Source organism: Protopterus annectens, chromosome 9.part0, assembly GCF_019279795.1.
Source record: "Protopterus annectens isolate FY-2018-M chromosome 9.part0, PAN1.0, whole genome shotgun sequence".
In the NCBI taxonomy this organism is placed as follows: Eukaryota; Metazoa; Chordata; order Ceratodontiformes; family Protopteridae; genus Protopterus; species Protopterus annectens.
In genome coordinates, this window is record NC_056743.1 from 1,830,610,214 (window position 1) to 1,830,628,398 (window position 18,185).

An 18,185-nucleotide genomic window follows, 5' to 3' on the forward strand; every position below is an offset into this window, starting at 1 on the left:
GAAATAATATTTAAGAATGAATTAGATTCAGTTTATAATTCATTTTTAGTGAGAGGATATAGCACATCCTGTTTGGAGGAATGTCTCAATAAATTATGGGACTATATTAATAATTATAACAAAGAAAATATGATACAGAAAAGAAGATCTGAAGTTTGTATTAATGAAAAAAAGGGAAAAAACAAACATCTGGTGAAGCTATATATTTTGTCACTACTTATGGCTGCTATACCACTGAATTTGTTAAAAATGTTTCATTGTTCTGGAAATATTTTAGCTCTCTTGATGAGGTTAAACCATGGCTAAATGTAAATCTAAAATTTTCATACAGAAAGGGCAGAAGTATTAAAGATCTTTTGGTACGAAGTAGATTTAGTGCCCCTACAGACATCATGGTGGCACAAGTTAGATTAAAAGGAACTTATCAGTGTGGAAAATGCAAGGCATGTAGCTTTGTTACTTGCAGTTTTGATTATATAAATGGTATCCCTTTTAAAGTTCATGGTTGTTTTAGTTGTAAAACAGAAGGGGTAATTTATGCATTATCATGTCCCTGTCAGAAATTTTACATTGGAGAAACAAAAAGGCCCTTTAAAATAAGACTATTAGAGCATATCAGGGACATAATTAATGTTAAGAATGAGAGCCCTGTTGCCCGACATTTTTTTGAAGAACATAATAGTGATGAAAGGCTGCTTAAAGCTTCAATTTTGGAGCAAGTATCTAATAATGATGGAGATTTGTTAAGAATTAAACAGTCACTATTATATAAGGAAACTGTTTATATTTTAAAGTTTAAAACTCTATATCCAAATGGACTTAATGAAGATTTTAACTGGAAAATGCTGTCTAATTAATTGATTCTTAATATGTTGATTGTTTAATTACTTGTATAATTGGTTCAACTTGTATATAAGACTTGGTGGTTTTACTTGTGTTATACTCCTGGAAGGCGAAGGCCGAGACGTCAGAGTGCTTTGTATTTTTTCAGAATAAACCGTGTCTGGTGAATCCTGCCTTGTTGTTTTTTCTACTTCCTCAACTTTGGTGCTGTTGTTCTGATAGGTTCAACTATGTTCAGATATATTTCTGTTGTATTGCTATCCTATGTTCCAATAACCCTGATAAGTATTGTACCAACACCTTACCTGTGTATGAGTCTATAGCATACCTGGCTAATGCCCTGTTGTGTGGAATATGAGTAAAAGAGTGATGGTTTCAAATTCATGCAGGTGTAATCATTTTCTCTTGTGAACCATGTATTCCTTTATCCTAAAATGAAACAGATCTATCCACAGTCTATACTTTCTGTCGTTGGATTTGGCATTGTCTAATTAAATGTAAGTGTGGAGTTGTCAGGCAATGTTGAGTTTCGATGTTGTATGCTCCTAACCCACTCTTTACACTGATCTAAACAGTATCAGTTAAGCAGGCAAGGGTTCAAATCCATGGTGGACTACCTATAGCCATTTTCAGCACAATCCATGTCACATACTAATTACTTGTAATGCGTATATGAAATAAGGCTAAATATAGTACCTGTCTGTAGTGGTTTGGGAGTGATGTATACATTACCTATACAGTAGGCATCTTGCCATTAATGTGTAAATGAGACGGGGGAGTTTGGCACTTTATATTTTCATTTATTTCAACATTCTACTGTCACTTTCGAGCTAGAAATTTGGGAGATAGACACTCCTCTTCCACCCCCATCTTGCTCATTCCATAATTTCCCACCTTTTCTTGTATCTTCTGCTTGCTTTCCTTCTCATCTCTGTCTTTTATATAATGCAAATTCCACCTTATGGTATGGTAAAAAAGGCACACCACAATGCTGAGAATTGGCATACAATTCTAAATCATTTTATGTGCTCATACATTAATAGACAGTTGGCATGGAGCAACAGTGATGGTCATATACAACTATAGACAAATGGCACTCTACATCCTATGGCAAAAATGATGAAAACTCCTTGGCATGCTCCATTAGGTCACACCTAATCAATTAAACCTTGTTATGCATACCAATCTGAAATAAAATTCAGCTACTGCTCTTATTTAATTACCTTGTACTAATACAGTTATTCTTAATATGTTCATGCATCGGTTGGGGGTTTCATATTACCCTGGAAGCTGTAGATTGTTTTACAAATATTTGGTTTGCCATTGCAAATGTGTTACATTTCAATGATGCGTGCTTTATAACTCCATCTTCCTCTAAGTGCTGCAGTGACTTCATTTGCTTATGCACTACTATTACCACATTCAGTGGGAAAGTCATAGGTTCAATTCCCCTGAACCTTACCTTTTTCTGCTATCTAGCTGCACATTAGCTGCATTTCCATGATGATATGTTTTTTCTATGACCCCTTGTTTACTCCTGACTGCTGCCCTGGCTCCCTTGCAAGTAAATTGGGAAGATAATGACATGTGGACAGATGCAATGACTCACATCAGGGTAGCATATATTGTGTATTTAATGACATTCAACTGTATAGTACAGGTCCACAGGTAACATTTTGATGTTGTCAGTAATGATGCAGGTTGATATTTCACATTACTTTATTGTATCCCTCCTCTCCTGTGTAGATTTCACATGCAGTGTCATATCACATTTGCCTCTATGCTTTTCCAACAATTGATTTGTTCCACACCTCCCTTAGCACTTCATGCTTCCCATTTTTGTAGATTGTATTACTGTGGCATAACCTCTTTTCCACACTCAGCCATCAATGGTACTTTCCCTTCCATTGCACATTTCTCTCTTGCACTTTAATGTGTCAATGATGTGGTTTGCCATGATCTAGTTATAGGTCTGTGCTGCAGCATTGATGAGGGCTACATACTGTGCACCCCAGCCTGGTCGCATGAGTATGTGATTAGCATTGCTCAGTTGCAATCATGGACGTGACATTTATGAACCCTGGGTATGTCTTCATGAAGGGCAAACCCTAATTAGCAAGATGTAGTCTAAGAGAATATATTAAAAAATACTGTGTATTTCTAGATATTGACTCAACAATAAATAACAATCTATAGAGTACGTATGGAATGCAAGTGGATCTTTACCGCAGTATTATTTTTTTATATATTTTCTATGAGGAATCCTATACAATTTAACTTGGAATATAATTCAGACTTTTGTCTAAGCATGCTGCTTATTCCATAGCCACTGTCCTGTCTGACCAGCTTTGGAAACTTAGGAGATCTCTTTACCCAAAGTAAAGATATCTGTACTATACAACAGCATACAATTTGTTTATAGTAAGAAAAAATCTTGCAGAACCATGCCCTGACTATAGAAAAGAGGGAAGAACAGAAAAGCTTTCAGTGGCTCAGCATATTTAAATAAAACTGTTATTAGTAGCATTATTACATAGTTGTAGGCTCTTATTATGGGATGGAGAAGTATCACTGATGAGACCTGCAGACAGCCATGGAAGATCCAGCAGGTTGGAAGCTTCGTAAAAGGAGTAAACATAGAGCAAACTCTCAGTTAACTGAAATGCCAGCAGCCAGCACTCTCAAGCAATCAGTAAAAGAATACTGAAGTAAAAGATACAGAGAAGATCCCCCGGGGATCATCTCTGTATCACTGCTGGACAGAGGCACGGCAAACTAATGGGTATAGTATTCTTCAACCTAAGGGGTGGTGAAAGCCACACAACTCTGGCTAGGCTTATAAATGCCCTAGGGCAGATAGCCTAGTATGAACCTATGAACCTATAAGAAATACAGTAACATTTTCATGTGTTGCACTTTCTGTTTTCCTCACGCAGAAACATACCTTACGGTTTTAGAGTTTTATTTATTTATTTATTTAACATTTATTTACGGGGAAAGTCTGACTTGGAACAAAGCCAATTTTCAGCGGAGGCCTGGGCAGAAACACTCTAGATGCATGTTTTTGTAACTTTTTTTTTAGAGTTTTAAAAGGAAGATAGGAATAAATGTATTCTCTACCCAAACTGCGAACAAGTCAAACCAAACAAATGGTATATGGTACAGTATTAGTCAGGTCTATTTTTAATAGTAATTCTCAAGCAACCAGAAACTACAGTTATCTAAAACATCTACCAATCCCCATGGGTGCTAGTTAACTGAGAGTTTACTGTATATGAAGTGTTGGGCTTTATAAGAGACTTGGGGCAAGTCAGAGCTGTTGCAAAATGTAGAATTTTAATACCATTGTGTTAGCACCAGAATTACAAGCTGATAAAATGCTGATGGGTCATTTGGTAATGTGGCTGTTTTGAATATGTAATGGTAATTGCAACTTTCTAAACAAGGTCCGAGTCCTTCATTATCTTCTGTTGTCCTTTACCTTAAACTCCACTTTCCAACTCTTGCAGTTTTAACTCATTTCTTTTAAAAAGTCATTTACAACAGATTCCCAATTCTTTATTCACACCTTTATGTTAATTATAATGAAGAAACCAAATGAAACTCTTCACTTGCTGAAAAACGTCTGCTGACATTTGAAAAGAAATTCTGTGAGCGGACTGATAATGCAAGCTGACGCATCAGCTACTTGGCTTCCATACTAAGGGAACAAGCATTTTGTCAATATTAATCACACTGACAGTGACTAGTTTAACATTCCTAGCACTTACCTGTGAATAATGACACACATTCACAGCTGTGATTATATGTAGGAAGTTGCAATGTGTCATATTACTATTTGATGGGAATGTTTAGTATAACAGAAAAACAAATGTTCTCAGCACAGGGCAATGACTGTATTTTCTACTGCCGTTTTTATTACCTTCTTGTCTGAACGGATTCAGCTTTTGTAACTTGTAGTACCTATGCCTACAGCTATCATGTTGTCTGCATGTGTTTCATTTAGATAGAGATTTCTATTATCCATCAGAGTCATAGCTATATGCCTGCCTCTGGTCACAGACTCCTGCTGGTTTCGTAGTAGACTGTGTGAACCTATTTCTAAACACATTAACTTTCTGCACAGTTCTCTGTAGCATATGCAGAAAATGTAAAATCTTAGAATATAAAGACTTAGCAGCTGAGTCTCTGAGGGGTGGGGGTGGGGTGACTTAAATTTCAGGCAACAGCAGAAGTGCACCTGAAATCAAAACTTGCTGGTTCAAATTATGCCATCTCCTGTTAGTCTGAGCAAACAAGTTCATCTCTCGGTCTGGTTTAGTCTTTTTAAGGTTCTAAGTTAAGGCAACTTTTTCCCAATGTACGCCAAATAAAATGTTAAGGCTCATGTGGTTTCTGCGCATGGGAAATATATTATACATTGAGAACTGCAGTGAAATCATGCAGGCAAAAATCAATTTTTTATGAGCGTGTTGCCTGTATGCAACTTTAACCAGTATTAATTTTTTATTACAACATGGAAGCGATCACTTAGCTCAAATAAATGAATACACGCTGCTCTTCCCTCAGTGAGACTCGGAAAGAAAACAGAATTAGTGAAAGCACTCAATGTACCTGCTATTCCTGTAGAATTTACAATTCAAGTGAATAAAATAAATAGCATTTGTTTCCTCTCACTCAATTTACTGCTGATATTTTAAAGGGTTGTTTACCATATTTAAAATAGAGTTTCTGTGCATAAATGCTGTACTTTTTATGCTATACTTTTAACTGAATTAATTCTGGGTTTGTGTTTTTATTTAGAGGTCATGTATTAATATAAACAATGCCTTTATTCACTTGCTGCATACCTTAGTTGTTCCAAAATGAATGTTATCAGCAAAGGTAAAGAATGGAGGCAAACAGATTGATTCTTTTTTGTTAGTGTGCTAGCAAATTTGCACACAGTTTGTTCACATTTATCGTATATTGATTAAAATAATTTGCTGTTTAATGAAATACAGTTAATAAAACATATCCAGTAAAACAGTCATGGACACCATTGCCCCCCTATCCTTTATCCGCACTTCCTCCAGGCAATCTGTTTATATCTTCTTCAGTGTAAATATTTCTAGGACTCTGCATCATTCCTAATATTTCTGTTCTCAAATTACACATTCCTTGTAATCCTACATTGAATAATCTTAACCAGTTGATTTTCCTGTCTGGGTTATGTCCCTTAATAATGAGCACAGTATTGTAACTCTACAGTTCCAGGGTACAGTGTTTTCTCCTGACAACCAGTTACTGTCTTTGTAGAGGTTCCTGTGTTCTTGAAAATTTCCTCAAGATACACCCACTTTCTCTCACCTCCTAAAGACCTGCTGGGAAATTGGGTGCCTAATGAATGGTATTTGAGGGCCAGTACACTTACCTGGTAACCAAAATACTGAATAAATGAAGAAAACAAGGCCTCACCAGTGTAGTGTGTAACAGGAGGATGACATCTATGCTACCATATATACCTTGCAAGGTATCCATGCAGTCTGCAATTTGTTGTTACAGTTTTTTGCAGACTAAACATCAGTATTCAGTCTTGCACTGATTACTATGCCCAGCTCATCTTCACTCACTGCTCACCCTTCAGTTAGCCCTTTTAATGTATGCTACTTATCACATCACCCCGTCAGAGTGCATAGCTCTGAGGCCTGTTATGTTGCCTTCCCAGATGCCATGAACTATATTAGTTGCAAGCTACACTTGGCCATACCAAAGTCCATTTCCTTTTCCTGAGTAAGCAGTACGATCTGCACATCATCAGGATTCCAAGATAACTGTTCTGCAGTTGTAATCTAATATATCATACACGTTTGTTGTATGCAACATATTCCATCTAAAAACATTTTGTTACCCCAGTAGAGACTATAGACCTCAGGAGCAGCATACCTCTCCCTCAAAATTCCATCATCTGCCTCATCAGCTAGCTATTCGCCCCACTGTTCCATCTAAGGTGCCATCCCCACACATTTCTCCTAATGACTCTGCAGTAAATATGTTTGTCTGTGTGTGTTTGTTTGTGAATATGCATGTGTATATGTGTGTATTGCTTTCTCACATTGGGATTGTGATATAGTAAGACAGGGTTGAACATGATAACAGCCTACATGATTCATAAAACATTGGTGTTGTTAATGCTCAGGAAAGCTTGCTCTAGTTTGCAAACTATGGACCATGCAAACTGATAGAAATGTGGTCACTCAAGTTTCCTGATGGGCGGGTTCAGGGTACACAGTTTATAGGTTCATAGATTAGTACTAGGCTAACTGCCCTTGTGGGCCACTTTAAGCCTAGACAATTTCCTCTACCCTTGTGGGCCATTTTAAGCCTGGCCAATTACCACATGTATGAATTAAACGCTGCTCCTTGTGTCTATAAAGCAAACACCATAACCATTATACCAACCTCCCACTAATCCTATAATGTTCAGGTATGGATTGTACATATGTTCTGGGAAACAAACAGTGCTTATTCTTGATTAGTGTGCGTGTGTGTGTGTGTGTGTGTGTGTGTGTGTGTGTGTGTGTGTGTGTGTGTGTGTGTGTGTCACAAGCACAAATATATATATATATATATATATATATATATATATATATATATATATATATATATATATGGGTTCACTTTATAACATCGAAATACTGAAATGTCGAATTTCAGTATCTTGAAGCTATAAAGTCGAATGTTCAAAATAGCAAATGTTCATAATCGCGAATTTGACGTATGTCGAAAATATGTCGAATTCACGGTTATGAAGGTGCACTATGTAATGTCCGGGTTTGTGTTTTGTTGGTGCGCGGTGCCGTGTTTGGATGTAGGTGTTATGTCAGGTAAGTGAGTGTTTTGTAAGGGTTTTGAGTGGGAGTTAGAGTGTGTGTGAGGGATTGGAGAATGTGCGTGTGTGAGTGAGCTTTTGTGTTGTGTTTGTGCGATCTCGGAGTTAGTATATATAAGTAGGGGGGGTGTGGGGGGGCTTGCCCCCCTGCTTATGTGTGTGTGAGTTGTGTATTTGTGTTGTTTTTTTGTTTATGTTGTGATGTGGGTGTTTTGTTGTATGTTTAGTGTAGTGTGTGCAGTGTTTTCGGTTATGTGGTTTCATGGTTTTGTTTGTCGGTGTTTTGTGGATTCGGTTTTATAGTCTCGAGATACTGAAATTCGATATTTCAGCATTTCGAGGTTATAAAGTGAATCCATATATGTACATATATGTGTAGATATCATTATGTGTTGTTTATATACCTATATATATGTATAACTGTCCATGGTTCTGTAGACATACACAGCTGTGAATATATATCACACATATATTTATCTGTATGTGGGGTGCATACAAACATCTGGTCCACACTCTTGTAACTCTCTTTACTTCACAGCTGAACTGTTCTGCCTTGCTGGAACACAGACAGGTGCCACATGTGAACACAGACTAACATAAGGGGGGTATATATGGTGACAGATTTTTAGATAAGCATATTATACTGCTATGGCAGTTGGGCATGCTATGTTACACTTTAACATGACTATCCTGCAGGTGGTGTGCTATCACACCCATGTGTCTATCATGGCAGTATTAATACCTCTACCAGCCATTGGCCACAGTAATGTACAGAACACAGATATCATCGGTCACATCTTTGCCATTCACTGCTGATCTGCACAGTTGACAGGTATGTCCCACTGCCCACAGGGACATACACTATTGTCCAGAGCAGTTGTTGAGCAGGACAGCATTACAGGAACTACTGATAGCACATATAAATCATTTCACATTATATATCATATTATTCTATGCCATATACTACATGCAAGTAAATACATATCTGTTTTACGTACCTTTTATGTTTTTTTTTTCACTGTAACAAATCCCTGAGCTTTGTTAATTTTATTTATGTTTTTTTTTTTTTCTTTTTTTTTTTCTCGCTCTTTCTGTGTCTCTCCAGTAGTGATTGAGCTGGTTTGAATAGATTGCAGCATACTTTTGTAGGTATTGCACATGATTAGGTGATGGCCTCTGCACGTCAGTGTCCACCAGTTGCTAATTGCATGCAGCCTGCTGTGTAGTACTCCAGATAACCACTGTCATGGCAACCCAGTACTATAAATTGCTGACTTCTGTGGGCGTTGTCCCTTCAGCTTTCCAGTATGGAGGACATAGTTCCTGTGTGTGGACAACAGTGTTACAGACAGCAGGTAGCAATACCTCTTACAGCAGAACCTGCAGACACAGGCCAAATACACATTTGGGTAAGGTTCCAGACCTACAGACAGCGTGAGTAGTATTGTTGTGTGCATTGTATTTTGCTGGTCTTACAGGGTTTCTGTGTACATGGCCTTTTGCATGTAATGTTGTCTGTCTGCATAACTCTCGACTGTGGGCCTATCCATATGATACCAAGAGGATTGGCTATTAGGTTTTGTCTGTGCACCACACAGGTATTGTCCCAGATATATCAGTAGCATTCTGTCTGCTGAGTGCTATCAATACATGGCTACATCCATTTGTATTTCAATGTCATATTCCTGCATAAGGGTATGCTGCAACAAATCCTATAACACCAGCAATTTCCAGGGTGTGTAACAGCAATAATGCAAATATGGCCCTATGTCCCTGCCTCTGTCCTCCACATATATGCCAGTCTTTGTCCTGCTGTGATACAGAAAGGAGTTGTTAGGTAATGGCCTATCATTATTTACTGCTAGCATTACTGCTATCATCCCAGTCATGTCATGGACTCCCAAACCAACTGTTGGGTAAAGTCCATATATAGGGGGGCAACAGCTGGACAACACATATGTGCCCTTGTACATTCCAGAGGTCAGTGTGTGGTAAATAGTGTTCCTTGCCCTTGTACAGCCTTTTATAGGGGGTTCAATGCCATTAACCTAGGCTGTGAGACTTTTTCAGGGATATAACTGTGAAGACAAGGGTCATTCAATGTGATACTGAGATGTTAGGTTAAGCAATGTTATGTACGAGATACTGTGACATTACCACAAGTGCTACATTTCCCCCTAGGGCTTGACTACAGAGTGTAATTGGAGGCTGCTAAACTACATCTGTAGTTGCTGATTGTTACTTATCTTTATGGCAAATCCTGTGTCTACTGTTGTACTAATTGAGGGCCTTGGCCTGGACAGCATAGTATGGTATATATCCACATTGCTTGCATCTACTGTTTTGTGTGGGCCTTGCATTCATCACTGATTACATATTTCAAACTTTATGTGGTGTAAGTACTGGCATACATTATTCTATAGTACATGAATAAAGGTTATCTGTGTATGCATACCTGTGTACACACACACACACACACACACACACACACATATATATATATATATATATATATATATATATATATATATATATATATATATATATATATATATATACAAACACACACTTACGCACATATACATAAGACTGACACATATAGGTATATATACATATATATATATATATATATATATATATATATATGTGTGTGTGTGTGTGTGTGTGTGTGTGTGTGTGTGTGTGTCAATACATGTCCCTGCCATGACATGTGTGAGAGAACATCGCACATCAATACACAACATATCTACACACCAGTACATGGCTTCAAAATGGAGTGTGGAGTTTGGTGTGCATCCCATGTTGGGAACACATCGCAATTGTTTGAGAAGGTGGGATATATATGCTGGTGAAGGGAAGTAAGCACATATGGGTATGTAGGTTTGGTTGGGTGACAAACAAGACAGCATACAGGGCTGGTATATGACACATGTCGTGGATAAACACTGTGGATGGGTAGTTTCATTTGGAATGTGGAGGCCATTGAGCCCCCATATGGAAACAAAGGAAACATGGTGCTCTCCCATGGATAGTCACAACAGCATCTGCATGGTCATAAAGGTGCCTGGGCTGTGGGCTGAGCAGGAGGAACATGCATGTCGAACCTTTTGTATGTGTACTGCATGCCTCCAGGTGATGTAGCACATACCCCATGTCTCTGTGGAGCTCCGTATGCACAAGACCCTGGATCTAACTGGGTGACAGACATATGTCTGTGTGCACTCCTAGGGGGGGACACCATCCCCTGAGGTGGTTCTACATGAAGTTAGTGCCAGAACAGTAGATAATGAGGTTCCATGGTGGGTCGCGGATGTGATGTGGACTGTAACATGTCCACATTAGGTGGGAGCGGTGTTCCTGCTGGCAAATAACCCCTACACATACTGCTGTGTCACTGTCATGGAACATATGTGGGTTGTAATAGTCCACAAATTCCCAGAACACGTCCAACAGCATGCATAGATATCCCCAATAACACAGAATGGCAGATGTGTAGCAATCGTATAGCAAGCATACCACATGCATATGTGGAAACATAGTGGCAGTGACAATGGCATGCAGGTGAAATACTCTGTAACAGCCCAGCAACTCTAGTGTCCCCACAGGGAGCATGTCTATAAACACATAGCAGAAAGTGCTGTACAATACAATATATGTCCCAATGGCAGATAAACCGGAGACATACCACTTACGTTGTGTGAACATTAATTTGGAGCTAATATGGTGGCAGGAGACTGATATGTGTATTGTATTATGGTAAGTGTGCCATATGAATTGCTCAGACATATTTCCATCTTTATGTCTTTCAGGGACAATGGCACACCCAAGGAATCCAGCATGCAGTGCCACTAAGGATGACATCATACTCACCAGCCTCATCCAGCACTACCAGCTGCTGTTCTCCAGGACAAGCCATGATCAGCATGAGTGCACCGTCATGTGGAATGATGTGGTCTGCAGGGTGAATGAGGTGGGCATGCACAGCCGTATGTATGAGCAGGTCCGTCATCATTGTAGTGACCTGCTCCACCATGTATGTCGCCGTGCAGCTGCCTTACAGGGTTACCACCTTGCAACGGGGGGGGGTGGCATAACATCCATCCCCTGCTAACCAGAATTGAGGAGCTGCTCATGAGCCTGGTGGCACCTGCCCACCCACAAGAGCTACAGACATATACAGTCATGGAAGTGGGTGCTACCCACATACCGGACATGGAGCATGCAGGTAAGGTTCCAGGGCATATCAGTAGACCACTACTATGTATGCATCTGTTAGATCATGCATATGTGAGATGTGGAGTCTGTTGCTGTGTAGTACTGATAATCAGTTGTGCATAATCTGTAGTACTGTGGACTTCAGCTGTTGTTTTACTGTAACATTGCACCCACCCTGTAGCAATGCCACAGCTGTGGCCACTGACATCAACTCTATCTCATCCCAATGTAGGTACCTCTAGGATACCAGCAAGGCAGCGGCCGGATGTTGGTGTGTATGGTTTAAGGTTATGCTTGGCAATACACGGTGTATGTCATAGCTAAGGTGTAGGCCATGTACACATCTAACACACCTACCCATAATGCATGAGGTACATGTTCACTGACAGAGCACACACCTCACTAATGGGATTACCAGCCTCAAACACATGCAATACACAGACCATCTCAGACAACTGTGGCTACACTCCGGTGCACATTGCCCAAGCACAGCTGACATCTGCCTAACATACACAGCTATGTCATACACAGAGCAGTTGAACATGCTACACATAAGGAAATCCCAATCCCTCTGCAAACACACGCTCCAGGGTCCTAAACCTCATCAACACATTACACAGAACATACTGTAGGCATAGGGCCTGGTTCTGAGGAATTCCCGCACTCTGGAACAGACTACCCATTCATGTCAGGCAATGCTACTCATTGGCCCTCTTTACAAAAACACTTGACAACTGGATGGGAAATGGGGAATTCACCCTGGGTAGTACATCTGTGCCAGAGCCTGACAGGGGCACAAGTGAATAACATTATTGGGTGGTGCATGCCTGGGAACCCCTGCGACTAGGCTTATGTAGGCCCCAGGGCCAATAGACCAGTACTCACCTATGAACCTATGTGTATCACAGGCAACATCAGCTAGGGCTCAATACAGATATGACTTGCATAATGGTGGGACATTGCCAAAGCCATGTGTAGCAATGTGTTCTGATGTACCAGCACATTGTTGAGAAAGTCCAGGAAGTTGCAGTTATGATGCATGTGCTGCACAATCCACACCTCACCCCAACCCAGGGATGAAATCCCCATCTGTACAATGCTGGTGCCACTGTACACCTGCATGTTTACCCTGCATTGACAGGGAATATGCCAGTACATATGGTGTTCCTAGTTTGGGATACTACAATATGACACACGTGTAGGCCACAGATGTCGAGCATTTGCAATGTACCAGGAGATGGTGAGGGTGTGTCATCCTGAAACACAGCAGTGCACTGGAGGGGAGAGATGAACCCACTGAGAATGGTTGTATCTGCACACAGTCAAGGTCATGAAGTGTCAGACATAATCCTGACTCCACGGCACTAGTGATGGTACTGTATGACCTCCAAGGGCTGTGCACATTTAACATGCAAACATGCAGGTTTGGGGAAAATTTGCAGGCCTGACTGACCAACTACTGGCTCATGATGATGGCCCATGTAACTATAACCCTGCCAGGTATTGTGACCGCAGTAGTACAAATAGCAGTTATTGCTACACACCTTCATATGTGTGTGCACACATATGCACCCACAAATGGTATGCATCCCAATCAGCATCTGCACAACAGACACATATGGCTCATAATGCAATTGACTGACTAGGTCATATGTAACATATCAGGTATGTGTAGTGTTGCCATATGCAGTAGTGTTGCACCATGGCATGTCATGGAAGAGCGTGCCATGTCAATAATGTCTGTACACTCACCATAGGTACGGTACATTGTGTCTGTGGTCAGTCTAATGCTATTCTATCACTCATACATACACCACTGATGATGACATCTGTGAATACACATCAGGCATTCACAAAACACATGTGTCCACATATAATCCAGAAACACACAGAGGCTGTGAGCAGCAGAGGAAACATAACTGACACACAGATACACATCCTGCAATGGTGTGTATACCTGTGAGATATGGTGCACAGTACATGCCATGGTGCTGAACAGATGCACAGCAATGCTGTGGACATGGGTGCAGTGTGTTCCAGGGGGAGGGCCATCACCTACTAACAGAAGCCATGCATCACAGCCATGTATAATGTTGGTAACGGGGATTGACTATAGTTGCACTGCATGCTGTTGAGCACCACATGTCCTGCTTGCTGACATGTGAGTAATTACAGGTTTGTGTGTGATACTGTACTGCACCATCACCTGCTATTGTGTGTGTTATGGGGGTGCTGGAGTTGTCTGTAGGTGCTGTCTGGTGGAGTGTATGAGTTGTCATGTATGTTGACTACATGTGTGTATATCTGTGTGTGTGGCCATGTCTGCACACGTCTGTGTGTGTGTGTGTGTGTGTGTGTGTGTGTGTGTGTGTGTGTGTGTGTATGTACGGTTTAGTGGTAATGTACAGGTCTTACAGTCTGTTCCCTGTCTTCCCATCACAGATGGTGAGGAGGGGCTGGGTCACTCCAGCAGGGAATCTGATGTCACTGATACAGACAGTGACCATGAGGATAGGTGTGTTGAGGCACAGGCAGGGTCATCAGGGGCAGCCGCTGGGCCACCAATTGACATCCCACAAGTATTCACCCCATCCACGCACACAGTCACACTGCCTCTACATACCTCATCACTGTTGGCCTTAGCTGAGGGACAGTCTACGGTTGGCATTGGCCAGGACAGTGTGGTATCTATGGCACATGTGTCTGGACACAGCAGCCATAGCCAGATGTCCAGTGGGGTATCACATAGGCAGATGTTCAGGGGTGCTCATTGGAGCACTGCTGGTTATCATGCCCCTGACAGACATGCCACTTCTGTATCTAAGACACGCATGTTCCAGGCTGTCATGGAGGCACATGCATGAATGGAACGGTACATGAGACAGGGTCTAAGGGCGCAGAGGGCTCATCACAGCTCTGTAAATGACGGCATCCGTGACCTAGCAGGTGCCTTCCTTAATTACACTGAGGTCATGGCTAGACGGTGGGGTGAGACATTGGATCTCATCAACAATGTGATGTCCATGCATCAGGACAAGGCAGGATGGTTGTGTCAGCCACATGGATGTATGCCAGCAACATCAGCAGCTGGAGGTCACAGTGGATGCCCCACCAGTCACAGCCACTCCCATAGTGGCAGTACTAGCCTCAGCACTGTGGGGGGTGCTGTCCACAGACCGTCATAGCAGAACACGTGCACATAACCCTGGTCAGTCCCAGGAAGGACCTGGATCCAGTGGATGTTTGTCAACCTCGGGGGACAGTACCCTATCTGGCTTTGTAGCAGATACTGCCTGTGGCACACTTGTCAGGTGCAGGTCCCGTGTCCATGGCCAGAGATGGTGAACTGCAAACCCTGCCAGGTACAGTCTGCAGCTGTCTCACAAATCCCCATATAGGGCAGCCACATGGTGGAACTGCGTGCATGCAGACACACACATAAACAGCAAACCTAGGGCAACCACATACCTGCACACATGACATCACCATTGGCCCATAACACTACTCAGCCCCTCACACACACACATACACACACACACACACACACACACATTGTCAATTGTTATGGCTCAGTCTAGGCTTCTGGCAAACCAACAACACACCGTGTGCATATGATGATACGTATGCCACATCCTGTAATCTGTAACATCGATGCAGGGACAGGCTAACATGGTGCTGATGCACAGGGTGACTGTACAACAACGTAGCAATGGAATGCTGTGTAGCACGTTGTCAGCAGTAAAGTGAAAATATAATATCTTGGAAGGTGTAGCTGTACAGCCATGATGCATTATAGCTGTAATTAACAATGTTGTATTGCTTTCACCATTATCTATTCTGATTGAGTTGTGTTTGTCCATGTGCCAAATGGCTGATGGGTGTAGTGGTGTTAGCAGGCTTTCTACAGTGGACACCAGTAAGTGTAGTGGGTGGGTATAATACACAGAGCCTTTGGTTTGGATGCAGTACAGATACAAGACTGTACACATGGAGGTATATCCCTGTGCAGGTAACACATCTGTTGCCCATGTAATCCCACCAAGACAGGATAGGCACAACCACACATTGGTATATATGCAGTCTGCAAATGTGGATGACATTGAACATGCTAACAGCAGGGTGTATGTCCCTCTCCTAATCTACTGCGATCCTCACCTCAGTAACATGGGTGTTTCAATGCCAGTGGCGTAGCCCTACCCTTAGGAGGGTGTGGAGCTCTCTACTACTGTGAATGGTGTAAACAACAACTAACCAACCTGATAAAATACACTGTACAGTATTACAGACTGCTATGTGGGGGGATAGACGCAACAGTAACTGCAATGATGGTGGATGTGTCCACAACAGCCACACCCAGTGAGTTATAGCAACCCTAGTATTACTGCACACCACTACAGTGTGGAAGAGGGCATTAACACATATATGACCTGTGAAGGTCTGTATGTCCACAGGATGGCACCTGTGGAATGTTGGCATTTGCCAAGCAGTCCTGGGGGAAACATATTCTGTGAACGGAGGTAGATCCCTTAACATCTACACACATTCCTACATGTGAGATGGTGTACAAAAGCCTGCTATGATCTACATAAGCTGTGTGCATCTCCTAAACCTCATCTACACCTGTCATGATTGCATCAAGGAGGTATACCAGGTTCAGCTTGTATTGTCTACCTTTGACAAGTCCAACATTGGCAGGACTCAGGGTTTTAAGATTACCAGTGACATTGGCCATGGGTTCATTGTTGATATGTTCCATGCCCCTACAGACCAGGCTCATCAGGCTACTGGGTGGTAGTTCCCATCTGACATGATGGATTTGTGGTTGTCCTTGTCAACACTGGTGAATCCATTGTCAGGTGTAGGCCTGTTGGATCGTATGAGGGATCCCAGCTACTTACTGTGCCTGCCCAGGGGGTTCCCCCAAGCATGACACTTCACTTGACTGTACTGCATGATATGTTAGTAATGCCAGCCTGACATGCTGCAGGTGGGATGGAGTATTGTTAACATGTACTGCCCTTGTTGTGTAGGGTCATGGTTATGGGATATGCTAAGGTTGGTAGTGTATTGCAGGCCAGACGTGTTTGGCTGTGTGGGGGGTGAATACCTATCAGTGCCAGACGTATGTTGTTTGGGTCTCTCATACCCATTAATCATGCATGTGGGCATATATGTTTTGGTTATGTTCTCAATTTCATCTACAGATGTACGTCCATATATACCTGTATAGATATATATGTGTTCACCTTTGAAAGGGGGACAATTATTTCTCCGAACGGCCCTTTCTGCGAACCGAAAGGATGAATCTGTCATTTTGAGTTGAACCAAAGTTCAAAACTCAGCAAATCGAAAAGCAGCTTAGCTGATTTTCGAACAACAAGTTAGAATACATATCATAATGCAGGGGGGAAACCCCCCCTGCACACCCCATCTGGGAGGCTGCACCCCCCACAACCTCCCTACTTTGATATTATAACTCCAAGATCACACTACAGTGGGGAAAGGGACATTTTCCCGATCCCCACTATAGTGCAATCCACACCCAAAATTCCGAATCTGCAATGAGCGAATGCATAGTGACATTCGCTCATTGCACATTCCATGCATTTATTCCATGATTGTGCAAGCTTTCGAAGATATGATTTTCTCCCTTTGAAAGGTGAGTCATATATATGCTTACATATATATATATATATATATATATATATATATATTTATTTATTGCTGTATATATGTGGACATATGGATGTCATATGTCATACATATATATCTATAGATGTATGCGTATCTATGTATATATGTATATATATATATATATATATATATATATATATATATATATATATATATATATATATGTATATATATATATATATATATATATATATATATATATATATATATATATATACATATATTTCTATATCTACATCATTTACATATATAGATATGTTATATCCATTTATATATATATATATATATATATATATATATATATATATATATATATATACATACACACACACACACACACACACACACACACACACACACACACATTCATCTACGTGGTGGAATACATTCCCCATAGTGTTGAATACCTGGGCTGGATGATATTATGTGAAAACATCATGCTTATGCATATCTGCCATGGCTTAGTGGTAAATCACTTTGTGTATGGTGTGCAGGGTCCTGGTTTTGAGCCTTGCAGGAGCTGTTCATTTTGTTGCTGGGCAGAACATGGCCCGTTGGATAC